The sequence below is a fragment of the Notamacropus eugenii genome, chromosome 7 (genome assembly GCF_028372415.1).
Source record: "Notamacropus eugenii isolate mMacEug1 chromosome 7, mMacEug1.pri_v2, whole genome shotgun sequence".
Lineage (NCBI taxonomy): Eukaryota > Metazoa > Chordata > Mammalia > Diprotodontia > Macropodidae > Notamacropus > Notamacropus eugenii.
The window spans coordinates 130,045,199-130,060,688 of record NC_092878.1 but is presented as its reverse complement, the minus strand read 5'-3'; the positions used below and the strand labels follow the sequence as shown (position 1 = coordinate 130,060,688).

At 34.5% G+C, this 15,490-nt stretch overlaps 1 protein-coding gene and 1 pseudogene across 3 annotated transcripts in view; both read right to left on the bottom strand.

Moving 5' to 3' along the window:
• LOC140513931 (protein NipSnap homolog 2 pseudogene) overlaps positions 1–4,106 on the bottom strand; it is a 107,552-nt pseudogene extending 103,446 nt beyond the window's left edge.
• The window catches only part of GRID2 (glutamate ionotropic receptor delta type subunit 2), a 1,741,897-nt gene that overhangs the window by 1,011,434 nt on the left and 714,973 nt on the right, over positions 1–15,490 (bottom strand). The gene's annotated exons all lie outside the window — the stretch shown is intronic.

Sequence of the window (15,490 nt, the reverse complement as noted above, 5' to 3'; positions counted from 1 at the left end):
GGCATATATTATATTTATGTCTGTTGATAAACAGTTTTGTAGGGTAAAGAAATTGAACCAATACATTTCCTGAAAAGGAATTGTATTCCATTTAATTGATTTTTTCATGCAGTTTTTTAAAAGATCATCTTTTTTCCTATTCTAAATATTCCTTAGGATTATGCCCCCTTGTATCTGCAAAAGATAAATCAAAAACTATGTTAAAATACACACACATTATCATATACATGCTAGAAATCCAGATTTTAAAAATTTAAGTAATAAATTTTAATGTGGAATAAAACCATTTTTTCTCAAAAATTCTGATATTTCTTTTTATACCTAGCATATATATGTATATATACACATATATACATAACATTTTAAGGATTGCAAATATACAGACATACACCCAAAATCTCATTTGATACTCAGAACAACTCTATGAAACAGGTACATTTTACAGAGGAGGAAAGTGAGACTGAGAGGTTAAGTGATTGGCCAAGGATTGCATAACTAGTAAGTGTCTGAGGAAGGATTTGAACTCAGATCTTTCTGATTCCAGATCCAGAACTTGACTTGCTATAGCACTGACCTGACTACTTACTTCAAGTATCTACTGTACTTTTACCCTTCTTCTCCCATGTTTCTGCGGAATTTGCTTCGTGCAAATCTATTTACCTCTTTTTAAAGTTTCTCAGAAGTTCCTAATCAATCAATCAACAAACACGAATCAGTCATTAATGATATAAAGACAAGAATGAAACAGTCCCTATCATCAAGGAACTTATATTCTAAGAAAGATTTTTTTAGTGGTAGCGTCAAGATAAAATAACTTCAGTTATACAGTCAACTCATTTATTTTATCACAAATCATACACACAGAGGCATGTGATATTGAAAATTTCTTGAGTCATGTCTACATTGGAATTGATTCAGTGATGTTTAAAGAGTCATGCCTACATTGGAATTGATTCAGTAAATATTTAAAAATCAGCTAGCTAGGGAAAATAATATACACACAACACACTTTGAAGCTAAATTTGTATTTTTAGTGTTTTCTCCATCTCTTTCTTAATCCTAGAAAATCAACCCAACAATATATCAAGCCCTGGTTTGTAGCATTTGCCAACATCTGAGGTGCTCATATTGAAAATATGATAATCAGATCTCAGCAGCCCGAGATCTAGAACTAGCTCTAACATACCAGAAGTGTTTTTACCCCAAGTACAATGATGGTATCGCTATAATAGACTATTTTCAAAACACATGAACCTTATGACAATGATGTTCCCTTGTGCATGTATTCAATGTCAGATGCCAATGGTAGAATTTATTAACTATCTCACTATGATTTCTATTTATATATAGACATTCCTATGTCAGTCAAAACACTGTAGAACTAGTCAACATTGTGTCTCTATAGATAATCTGTTTTGTAGATTGTGCTATAAATTGTTTTATTACGATTCCCTTTTGACACCAAGCACATCTCTGGATTCTTTCTTGACTTAGATTTTTTTTTGGGGGGGGGGGGAGGAGGGTGTTCAGATCTGTGACTTTATTAGTGCCAGAAAATTAAGATGAGTAAGAAACCCTTCCATTATGCTGCCAATGTGGTCAGTCAAATGTCCTGTTGGCATCTTGGAGAGTTTTCTGGGGCCACAAAAGGGGAAAATGACTTGCCCAAAGCCCCAAGTCAGTCTATGTCAGAGGTGGGGCTTAAACACAAATATTTCTGTCTCAAATTGCATTGCTCTATCCATTGTGCCGCAATATCTATGCACATAACAAAAATTCAAAACAAATAATAAAATAATCATAAAATGTATTTCAAAGCCTTTACTAATTCTGTCTGCTATTTTACAATTTTATCCATTTAATCCTCTCATTCACACCTTCCATGTGTGTGTATGTGTGTGTATGATGCCACTGCTCTAAATGAGAACATTTTGATGATATTTGATACTACCCTTAGTACTGAGTACTCACCTTAGCACATTAGAACTGAGATTTGAAATACCCTTAGATGAAAAATCCACAAAAAGTTATTTTTAGTTCACATCTTTTCCAAGGGACTTCATTATATTATTTCACCTTAACAATCCTAACTCTCTTCACTGAATCCAAGACTGCTTATAGTAGTGGAGCATTAAATGGTGGGGGACAGAACAAAATAAAGTAAATGTTTCATTTTTATAAAAAAAAAAAATACTGATTCCACATGAATGCTGTACATATTATAGTCAAATTTATATCCTTGTTTTAAAGAATAAAATTTACCAGTTCATCTTATAGAATGCTGTTAACGACATTTGTTAATGATGAATGAAATTTTGTCATTATCACAAGTATTTATCAAATAGATAGCCTTTGCATTATCTATTACAAAACCTAAACTTAGAACACTTATTTCTAGGCTTCTTTCATGTTCACTCTTTCTATTTCAATATAGTCTGTAATCCAGTGACCCTTGACTTTTTTGTTGTTTTTCAATCAAGACCCTCCATCACCTAGATCTGAATATTTTCAATGACTTTCCCTCATGCCTGAAATGCTTTCTTTTCTTTTCTCTGTTCCCTGGGTTCTCTGGTCCCTTTCAAGTCCTTGCTAAAATTCCATCATCTATAAGAAGGCTTTCTCAATCTCTGTTAATTCTGATGCCTTTCCTCTATTGATAATTTCCAATTTATCCTGTACATAGCATGTTTGTATATAGTTGTCTGAATGTTGGCTCCACCCACATCATTAGATTGCAAGTTCCTTGAAAACAGACTGTCTTTTGCCTTTCTTCCTGTCCCTATTATTGAGTGTAGTATCTGTTTAGTCTTTCTGTCATTTCCAAATTTATGAATTCACAAACCATAGTACACCAAGCCCTTCTATTTGTCTTTGATCATTCTCTCTAAATCTCTAATTTTCTTGAAGAGCTCTCTAGTCTTTCTCATGCTATTATTTTCTCCTATTTCTTTACATGGCTCATTTAAGAAATCCTTCTTATGTCTCCTTGCTGTTTTCTGGTTTTCAGCATTCAGTTGGATATATCTTTCCCTGTCTCCTCTACCTTTCATTTTCTTCAGCTATTTTCAAAGCCTCATCAGACATCTATTCTACTTTCCTGCTCTTCTTTTTCATTAGAAAGGTTTTTGTTTTTTTTTGTTTGTTTGTTTGGTTTTTTGCCTCCTGTGCAATATTGTGAAACTGTCCATAGTTCTTTGGGCACTCTACCAGATCTAATCCCTTACATCTATTCATCACTTTCACACCATATTCATAAAGGATATTACTTAGGTCAAACCTAAACAATCTGATATTTTTCTCTACCTTCTTAAAGTCTGAATTTTTTAATAAGAAGCTCATGAACTGTGCCACAGTTAACTCAAGGTCTTATTTTAATTGACTGTATAAAGTTCCTCTGCCTTTGCCTGCAAAGCATATAACAACTCAATTTCAATACTGACCATATGGCGATGTCCATTTATAGAGTAACCTTTGGGTTGTTGAAAATGAATGTTTGCTATGGCCAATGATTTATCTCGACAAAATCCTATTATTCTGCTCTGCTTCATTTTGTACTCCAAGGCCAAACTTTCCTGTTATTCCAATTATCGTTTGATTTCATACTTCAGCTGTAATGAATGTGACTTTTTTTTGGTGTTATTTCTAGAAGAGACTGTAGGTCTTCAGAGAACCAAACAATGCTAGCCTCTTCAGCATCAGTGATTGAAGCATAGCCTTGTATTATTGTGATGTTGAATGGTTTGCCTTGGATTCCAACAGATATCATTCTTCCACTTTTGAGATTATATCCCAGTACTGCTTTTTTTCACCTTTTTATTGACTAAGAGAGAAGGCTACTCCATTTTTTCTAAGGGATTGTTGAACACAGTCATACATGTAATTATCAGCTAAATTAAATTCACCCACTCTCATTTATTTGAGTTCAATGACACATAAGACTGTTGATGTTTAATCTTTCCATCTCATGTTTGACCCCATCCAACTTACCTTGGTTCATCTACAGCTGAGTTTCCTTTCAGCTTTGGCCCAGACACTGGATTAGTACTGAAGCTGCTTTTAAGTGCCCTTTGCTCTACCCCAGTAACTTCTTGGAGGTATTCCAACATGAATGTCTCATCTTCTGATAGCATATACTTTTATCATTTTGATGCTCTCCATGTTTTTTGTTTGTTTTTGACAAAGATATTGGACTAGTTTGCCATTTTCTTCTCTAGTTCACTTTACAGATGAAGAAGCTGAGGCAAACAGGTTTAAATTACTAGCCCCAGTCACACAACTACTCAGTGCCTGAGGTCATATTTAAATTCAGGAATAGGGGTCTTCCTGACTCCAGCACTCTCGTCATTGTGCCATCTATCTGCCCTTTAAATGACATACACAGAGATTATATTCAATCCTTAAGATAATACAAAATTGTTGGAGTTTATCAAGTAGGAGAATGACAAGATCATACCAGTACATCAGAAAAATCACAGATCTGAGGAAAATATATTAACTGTATTTTAGACAGAAAGTATACGTAATCATAGAGACAAAAGGAACCTTCCGTTTGTGGATAGGAAAAAGAAATATAGGGGTAGGGTTCCATCAGTGATCTCACCCACTAAAATAATTTGCCTTCTGTATGTATGAGTACTTTCTTGATAATGACTGAAACATTAAGGAGAGACATAATTTTGAAGGAGGAAGATAATGATTTCTCTTTTGAATATACTGACAGTCTGTCTGGGCAGAAGAAGGTCATGTCAGGTGAGAGAAACAACATCCTCTGGGTGAATAGAAATGGGTTTTAATCCTCTACTTGAGTGAGTATACTATTTCAACCTTCAAAAGTTTTATCTGGAATGAAATAGATGCGCAGAGTGCATTGAAAATAAAAGTAAATCCATTATTGCCATTCATCTTGGTTTTACAAAGTGAATTTGCACTGGGGAGAAACAGATCAGATGAATATCAAGGATCTGTTTTATTTAGGAGAAAATGGAAATAAAAGTTGAATTTAATGAAGTTGTTTTCTGTCTGCCTCTATCACTATCTTATAAAGCTAATTTCATTTCTTCCATTTATTACCTTTCCTACATTACTTGCAATTTCTTTCCTTGTTTTTAATGAATATGATGAAAAGACTCTGTGAGGTAAAACCACACTACTTCTTTCTAAATCCTGCTAAACCTAAGAAGGGGTGGGGAACCTGCAGCCTCAAGGCCACATATGACCCTCTAGGTCCTCAAGTGGGACCCTTTGGCTGAATTCAAATTTAGTAAACTCTGTGAGTGAGATTGAAGAAATCTATGATATCTGAATCTTATATAAAATGTATGTAAATTAAATATTTCATGACAATATTTTACATATTTATATCACTTTCATTTCCAAGCCCTTATAATCATTAACTATTTAACAATCTATTATTGTGACATTAGTCATGACATATAAATAATAAGGATATTATGATTCTTTTGATGTTAATTTTGCTTGTTTATTTCTTGGCATATTACAAAAATTGAAAGTTTAAATTCATTTTTTCCTTTTGTCTTTAATTGTACATTTAATAGGTTCACACATGTTATATATAAAAGGCATTTCAAATAAATATTAAATAAATAAATATTAAAACTGCACTAAGACCTAAGAGATATCCTGCATATATATACATGCATGCACACATGCATATCTAAACCTTTCTTCCTCCTTCCACAACTCTGAATGTTCAGTGATATTCACTAAAAAAAGAGGTCCTGTGAGGCTCACTTTAGTTTGATTCAAGTTAGTATTTCAACCAAGGAGATGATCATCACATATGATAAAAGAAAGGCTATATCTTTGTTGTTAATGACAATGAAAGCATTTAATTTAATTGATGCAGGTGATTGTGTATATACTAACCTTGAAGGGATAAAAAGTTCTATTTGAACTAAAATTTGTTTTTAACTTTGAAATGGACAAAGGTGAAATATTAGATAAAACAAATGGTCATCATTCTTGGCATATTATAGTGCTATCTACATACACTTATGTCTCTCTCTCTCTTTACATATATATAATATATATATATACACACACACACATATGCGTGTGTGTGTTTACATCTATCTGTTTGCATATATAAATGAATATACACATGTATATATATATATATATGTATATATGTGTTCATTTTTATTATTTTTTTCAAATATCCTTGAGTAGGACATAAGGAAGAATAAAAATTGCTCAGGGCACATACAGTGTGATTTTGCTCTTACACCTGCTATTTTTCCCTCTGAGTGCAGTGCAAACATCTCTTTTACCTACTTTGTATATAGCTGGCATGTACATTTTATATATGTGTGTACATATATATATATATATATATATATATACACACACACACACACACACACACACACACACACACATATTATTTTCTATCTGTCATCTCAGTGCCTAATGCAGAGACTGGGACATTGGATAATAGAATTCAAGGGATCTTAGATACCACCAAATCTAATCCCCTCAATTTACAAGTAAAAAAAAACATGAAGCTGAGAGAGGTTGAAGTGGTTTATCCAGGAATCCATAGCTATTCATGTTCTGAAGCAGGATTTGAAAACAGGTCTTCTTGATTCCAAATCTAGCATTATATTGATTATACCACCTAGCTGCCCAATAAATAATAGATACTTACTAAATCCCCATTGATTAATTGCTTCCTGTTATCTATTCAATATAGATTTGCTACTTCTTGATCATTTGCTTATCTATTGGGATTGCCAATCAAATGAGGGTTAGTTATATGATAAGAAATTTTCAGTTTGACAGTCAGTCAAAAAACATTTATTAAATATCTATTATGTGACTACAAAATGTGATCCACTAGAGAAGTAAAGGAAAAAGGAAATCTTTGCTAAGAGAACCCATGGAGAATATCAAAAAGATTTTTAAAAATGCGGCCAAAAGATGAGTACCTCAGGTTGGAACATGTCCCACATGCTATTGAGGAAGAGCAATGGATAACTATTGTTATGGTTGTTATGGTTCACTCCAGTACTAATGAAGCAGCTGGCCCAAAGCTAAAAGGGAACTCAGCTGCATAGGTATTCAGCAATGAAAGGAGCATCCAAGGCTACAAAGTTCAATACTCATGTATGGAAAGTAAGATCTATGAACCAAAGTAAGCTGATTATGGTCAAACAGGAGATGAAAAGCTAAAACACTGACACTTTCAGAGTCAGTGACCTCAAATGGATGAATTTAATTCAGGTGATCATTACATGTACCACTGAGGGCAGAAATTCCTTAGAAGAAACAGAATAGCCTTCATAGTCTAGAAATCATATTTCAGGAAATTTTGAAGGAAAACTACCTTGATATCATAGAATTAGAGGGGAAGATAGAAATCGAAAGAATGCACCAATCACCACCTAAGATCACAAAGGAAAATTCTCAAGAATGTAACAGTCAAATTCCAGAACTCCCTGGAAAAAGAGAAAATACTTCATTCAACAGAAAAGAAATCATTCAAAATCCGTGGATCCACAATAAAGATCACACAGGATTTAGCAGTCAACATGTTAAGGGAGGGCATGGAATATGATATTTAGGAAGGCAAAGAAATATAACAAAGAATAACCCACTAAGCAGAACTGAGTATAATCCATCAAGGAAAAAAATAGATATAGAATGAAAGAGACAACTTTCAAGCATTCCTCATGCAAAGACCAGAGATGAATAGAAAAGTTGATTTTCAAATACATGACTCAAGAGAATAAGAAAAAGCTAAATGTGAAAGAGAAATTATAAAGGATTCAATAAGGTTAAACATCACAATCTCAGAAAAAGTAAAAACAAAAATAGAGAATGAAAAAGGCATAAGCAGGGACTCTGTCTCTTGCTAAAAAAATGTAGGCAATGAAGCAATATTAATACTAAAATTATATGCACCATTTAGCAAAATACCCAAATTCTAAAAGGAAAAGTTAAATAAATTACAGGAGGAAACAGAGAGCAAAAGTATACTCCTGGGAGACTTCAACTTCCTCCTTTCAGAGCTAGTAAAATCTAACCATTAAATAAATAAGAAAAAAATCAAGGAGATGAATAGAATTTTAGAAAAGTTAGATAAGATAGACCTATGGAGAAAACTGAATGGGAATAGAAAGGAGTATTTCTTTCTCTCAGTTATAGATGGCACTTTCACAAAAATTGATCACATTTTAGGGCATAAATTCTCATAACTAAATTCAGAAAAGCAGAAATATTAAGGGAACTTTTTTCTTATCATAATGCAATAGAAACTGTGTTTAATAAAGGGCTAGGGAAGCATAGAATAAAAGCTAATTGGAAACTAGATAATTTTATTCTAAGGAATGAGTAGGACAAAAATAAATTATGAAAACAAGAAAATGATAACAAGGAGACAGTATTCAAAAAATTATGGGGATGCAGCCAAAGTAGTACTTAGAGGAAAAATTTATATCTCTAAGCAATAAAAGAGAAAAAGAGCAGATCAATGAATTGGGCATGCAATAAAAAAAAAAGAGAAAGATAAAAGTAAAAATCTCCAATTAAACACCAAAATGGATATTCTGAAAATTCAAAGGATAGATTAAGAAAAGTAAAAGTAAAAGTGCCTAATCTGATCTAATAAAAATATATTATCTGATTTTATGAAAGAAATAATAAAATAGATAAACCTTTCATTAATCTGATTAACAAAAGAAATAAAAAGAAAACCAAATTACTAGTATCAATTTTTTTTCCAAAAAAGGATGAATACACCACCAAAAGACAATGAAACTAAATCAGTATTAGAAGTTACTTTGTTCAGTTATATACCAGTAAAAAATTGACAATCTAGGTGAAATGGATGGATACTTAGAAAAATAAAAGCTGACCAAATTAATAGAAGAAATAAAATATGTAAATAACTTTATCTTAGAATAAACTAATTGAACAAGCCATCAATGAGCCTTCTAAGAAAACATCCTCAGAACCAGATGGATTCATGAGTGAATTCTGCCAAACATATAAGGAGAAATATATCCCATATTATATTAACCATTTCAAAAAATAGGTAGAGAAGTCCTACCAATTTCTCTTTTCACCCAAATATGACTTTGACACCTAAGTCATGGAGAGCAAAAACAGAGAAAGAAAACTGGAGACTTTCCCAATTTCCTTAGTGAATATTGACTCAAAAATTTTAAATTAACTACTAGCAAAGAGATTAGATATCTATATCACAAAAATCATACAATATGACCAGTTGAAATTTATATCAGGAATGCAAACCTGACTGAATATTAGAAAAACTATCTACATAATTGAGATCAATAACAATAAAAAAGAGAAAAATCATGATTATATCAATAGATGAAGAAAAAGATTTACAAAAATACAACACCATTTATTATTTGAAATGCAATTAAAAGCAGAAATCATAGGAAAGCATCAGAATGGAGCTTTTCTTAAAATGATAATTTGTATCTATTTCAAACAAAGAGCAATCATTATCTATAATGAAGATGAACTAGAAGCCTTTCTAATGAGACCAGGAATGAAGCAAGGATGTACATTATCATTACTATTATTCAATAATGTACTAGAAATGTTAGCTGTAGCCATAAGTCAAGAAAAATATATTGAAGGAATAAAAATAGGCAATGAGAAAACAAAACTTTAACTCTTTGTAGATGATATGATAGTATATTTAGATAATCCTAGAGAATCAATTAAAAAACTATTTGAAACAATTAACAAAATCAGAAAAATTGTAGGATATAAAATAAGCCCACATAACTCATTGGCATTTCTATATACTACCAACAAAACAACAGGAAGAACTCAAAAGATATATTCCATTTAAAGTAAATACAGATAATATAAAACTCTTCAAAATCTACTTGCCAAGACAAACCAAGAGACTGTATGTATACAATTACAAAACACTTTCACACACACAAAAAAACCGATCTAAACAATTACAGAGGTAACAATTGTTCATGAGTAGGTTGAGCCAATATAAAAGACATGACAATTCTATCTAAATTAATTTACTTATTCACTGCCATACCAATCAAACTACAAAAGCATTATTCACAGAACTAGAAAAAACAGTAACAAAATACAGCTGGAAGAACAAAGGAATATGTAAAAGAATCAATTTACAAAATAAAGAAGGCAACCTAGCAGTTTCAGATTTCAGTCTATATTACCAAGGAGTAATTATCAAAACAGTCTTGTACTGGCTAAGAAATAAAGTGATTAGATAAATGACACACTGTAGTAAATGACCACAATAATCTAGTACTTGATAAACCCCAAGATCCAAGCTTTAGAGGTAAGAACATATGGCATATGACAAAAAATTGCTGGAAAACTAGAAAGTAGTGTGGCAGAAACTGGGCATTTTATACCATATAACAAGATAAGGTAAAAATGGGTAAATGATTGATATATAAAGTATGTTATTAAAAGTATATGAGGGGATAGATTCTGAAGATGGTGGAGTAGAAAGACGCACATACGTTACCTCCGAACCCACTGCCCATAAAATATCTGTAAAAAAAGAACCACTGGCGAATTCTGGAGCAGCAGAAGCCACAGAACAACGCAGTGGAGGAGATTTCTGCTCCAGAGAGCCTGAAAACCTCTCACAAAAGGTCCCTCGTGCCCCAGACCCAGAGCAGAGCCCAACCCTACCTTGGCGGTGCAGCGCCGAAAGGAGCGGATCTGAGAAGACTTTAGGGACAGAATCTCCAGCGGCCGCGTGAGTCCCCCACCCACAGGTGACAAGGGTTGGTGAGAGGGTCTCTTCGGCAGGTCGAGAAGGGTGTGGGGTGCCCCCATAACTCAGGCCCCCTTGGGAGGCAGCAGCGGAGGGGGGAGCAGACCAGGGCTCCCCAAGCAGGCAGGAGCCTGGATCCATTGTTGAAGGTCTCTGCATAAACCTCCTGAGGGAACTGAGCCCATGAGGCAGCCCTGCCCCAACCTGAGCACCTGAACTTAATCTCACACTGAATAGCAGCCCTGCCCCTGCCCAAAGCCCTGAGGCTGGGAAGCAACATTTGAATCTCAGACCCCAAGTGCTGGCTGGGCAGATCTGGAGGTGAGGTGGGGGTGGAGTGGACACTCAGAAGTCAAGTCTCTGGCTGGGAAAATGCTCAGAAAAGGGAAAAAAAATAAGACTATAGAAGGTTACTTTCTTGGTGAACAGGCATTTCCTCCCTTCCTTTCTGATGAGGAAGAACAATGCTTACCATCAGGCAAAGACACAGAAGTCAAGGCTTCTGTATCCCAGCCCACTTAGTGGGCTCAGGCCATGGAAGAGCTCAAAAAGGATTCTGAAAATCAAGTTAGAGAGGTAGAGGAAAAACTGGGAATAGAAATGAGTGACATGCAAGCAAAGCATGAAAAACAACTAAACACCCTGCTAAAGGAGACCCAAAAAAATGCTGAAGAAAATAACACCTTGAAAAATAGGCTAACTCAATTGGCAAAAGAGGTTCAAAAAGACAATGAGGACAAGCATGCTTTCAAAAGCAGAATTAGCCAAATGGAAAAGGAGATTCAAAAGCTCAGTGAAGAAAATAGTTCTTTCAAAATTAGAATGGAACAGATGGAGGCTAATAACTTTATGAGAAACCAAGAAATCACAAAACAAAACCAAAAGAATGAAAAAATGGAAGATAATGTGAAATATCTCACTGGAAAAACAACTGACCTGGAGAATAGATCCAGGAGAGACAATTTAAAAATTATGGGACTACCTGAAAGCCATGATCAAAAAAAGAGCCTGGACATCATCTTTCATGAAATTATCAAGGAAAACTGCCCTGAGATTCTAGAACCAGAGGGCAAAATAAGTATTCAAGGAATCCACAGATCACCACCTGAAAGAGATTCAAAAAGAGAAACTCCTAGGAACACTGTGGCCAAATTCCAGAGTTCCAGGTCAAGGAGAAAATATTGCAAGCAGCTAGAAACAATTCAAGTATTGTGGAAATACAATCAGGATAACACAAGATCTAGCAGCTTCTACATTAAGGGATCGAAGGGCGTGGAATAGGATATTCCAGAAGTCAAAGGAACTAGGACTAAAACCAAGAATCACCTACCCAGCAAAACTGAGTATAATACTTCAAGGGAAAAATTGGTCTTTCAATGAAATAAAGGACTTTCAAGCATTCTTGATGAAAAGACCAGAGCTGAAAAGAAAATTTGACTTTCAAACACAAGAATGAAGAGAAGCATGAAAAGGTGAACAGCAAAGAGAAGTCATAAGGGACTTTACTAAAGTTGAACTGTTTACATTCCTACATGGAAAGACAATATTTGTAACTCTTGAAACTATTCAGTATCTGGGTACTGGGTGGGATTACACACACACACGCACATGCACATGCACACACACATAGAGACAGAGTGCACAGAGTGAGTTGAAGAGGATGGGATCATATCTTAAAAAATGAAATCAAGCAGTGAGAGAGAAATATATTGGGAGGAGAAAGGGAGAAATTGAATGGGGCAAATTATCTCTCATAAAAGAGGCAAGCAAAAGACTCATTAGTGGAGGGATAAAGAGGGGAGGTGAGAGAAAAACATGAAGTTTACTCTCATCACATTCCACTAAAGGAAGGAATAAAATGCACACTCATTTTGGTATGAAAACCTATCTTACAATACAGGAAAGTGGGGGATAAGGGGATAAGCAGGGTGGGGTGGATGATGGAAGCAACAGCATGGGGAGGAGGGAGCAGTTTGAGGTCAACACTCATGGGGAGGGACAGGATCAAAAGAGAACAGAAGTAATGGGGGACAGGATAGGATGGAGGGAAATATAATTAGTTCTTACACAACACTATTATTATGGAAGTCATTTGCAAAACTACACAGATTTGGCCTATATTGAATTGCTTGCCTTCCAAAGGGAAGGGGTGGGGAGGGAGGGAGGAAGAGAAGTTGGAACTCAAAGTTTTAGGAACAACTGTCGAGTACTGTTCTTGCCACTAGGAAATAAGAAATACAGGTAAAGGGGTATAGGATGGAGTCAAAGGCAGAGAGGGATGATAGAAGAGAGGGCAGATTGGCAGACAGGGGCAATTAGAACACTCGGTGTTTTGGGGTGGGGGTAGGGGACATAAGGGGAGAAAATTTGGAACCCAAAATTTTGTGAAAATGAATGTTAAAAGTTAAATAAATAAATAAATAAAATGGAAAAAAAAAAAGTATATGAGGGGAGCATGGGCAAATGTTCCTTACATTCAGATCTATGAGTAAAGGAAAAGTATATGACAAAAAAGAAGAGATTACAGGAAGTAAATAAGATGATTTCATTCACATGAAGTTAAAAAGCTTTTACACAAACAAAACCAATGCAGTCAAAATTGAGGGAAAAATAGGAGAATTGGAAAAGTTTTGGTAACAAGTTTTTGATAAAGACTTCATTTTTCAAATACATAGAGAACTGAGCCATATTTATAAAAAAATACAAGCCATTCCTCACTTTATAAAGGATATGAACAAGAGGTTTTCAGAAGAAATAAAAGCTATCAATAGTTACATTAAAAATGCTCTAAATCATTACTGATTAGAGAAATTCAAATTAAAACAACTTGAAGATATCACCTCACACCTATCAGACTGAGTAATATGATAGGAAAGAAAAATGACAAATGGTGGAGATGTGGAAAATTTCTAACATTACTGCACTGCTAGTAGGATGAATCAATCATTCTGGAGAATGATTTGGAAGTGCACTCAAAGGATTATGAAACTGTTGCCTGCTCTTTGATCTAGCAATAACAGTACTAGGTGTGTAATCCCAAAGAGATCAAAGTAAAAAGGACCTATTTGTATGAGAATATTTATAGAAGGATTTTTGTGGTGGCAATGAATTGGAAACTGAGGGCTTAACCATCAATCAGTCAATGGGTGAATGAGTTGTGGCATATGATTGTGATAGAATCCTCTTATGGTACAAGAAATAATGGGCAGAATGGTTTCAGGAAAACCTGAAAAGACATATGAACTCATGCAAAGTGAAATGAGCAGAATCTGGAAAATACTGTACACAGAAACAGCAACATTGTAAGAGTGATCAACTCGAAAGACTTAGCTGCTCTGATCAAGGCAATGATTCAAGACAATTCCAATGAACCCATGATGAAAAATGCCATCCACTTCTGAAGAGAGAACTGATGAACTCTGAATGCAGATTGAAACATCCTTTTTTAATATAGTCTTTATTTTTATTGGTTTGTATGGCTAATATGGAAATATGTTTGGCATGATCTCACCTATATAATCAAAATCAAAGTGCTTGCCTTTTCAAGAAGAGGGGACATTTGGGAGGGAGGGAGATAATTTGGAACTCAAATAAAAAAAGATTTTAAAAAATTGTTTTATATGTAATTGGGGAATAATTAACAAAATAAAATATAATAAAATCTTGCTGAATAACCCTGAATCAATGAGCTTCTGCTACAATAACTGTGGCAGTTAGCCATCTGAGTTAGCCATGAGAGTTCCTCTTGGAACAACATGGTACTTATGGCATGACAAAGATGCCCCAGAGACTTGTAAAACCTGGTCATGATAACTCACTTCTGCAGTCTTTTGTGAAATGAATATCGCCAGAAGGCACTGCAAAGGACGATGAGATCTTAAAGCCCAGAGAGTCAGAGATGGTTTTATCACTGTTACCATCAAGGGAAGAAGCTAGAAAAGAGACAGATGAGAAATGTGTCTGGTTAAAAAGATGGAGTTGACAAAGAGGATGTGGATTTTTTAATTGAGACTTAAGGCTAAGGAATGTGTGGCTTTTTGCCAGAGACAAATTCTATCTAAGAGGCTATTAATATATATACTTAACTGAAGACTTGTGAATCTGATCAAGGATATTTTAATTTGAAAATGGAGGAGGGAAAAATTTCATGACCATGTACTGTAGAGGAGCAGGTATACCACTGGAAGAGAGTCACACAGCATGGGCAAGCATGGATGGACTCTCATCTGCATCACCAGAGAGAATACTCACGTCAGTTACATTAAGAATCCATCTGAATATTGAATTTTGAGAAATCTAATTATGATTTATTTCAGTTGGAATGCTGTTTTCTTTTCACTTGCAAGATTATTATTTCCTTCTCATGAGGATAGAATTTAATTATTGGTAATTCTTAAAAGTCTTCTTAAATGAGTTTTTGAGGAATATAATATTCAGATTCCACTCCACCCCCTACATTTTCTAAGATCTCAATAATCTTAAAGTTGTTTAATCATGACCTATCCCCCAAATATTATTTGTATCTATAATTCCTTCACTTATCTCAAACTCATTGTGTCCAAAATAATCTTATTATCTTCTGCCTAAAATCTGCCTCTGCTTCTACCTGCTCTCTTCATTTCTGCCTGCTGCGCAACAGATATACTTGATGTTTTGCCCTTGAGGTTCACAGTGGGCTCTTCCCCATACTTCCCCTTTCAAGCCCAGTTACCATTTAAAGAT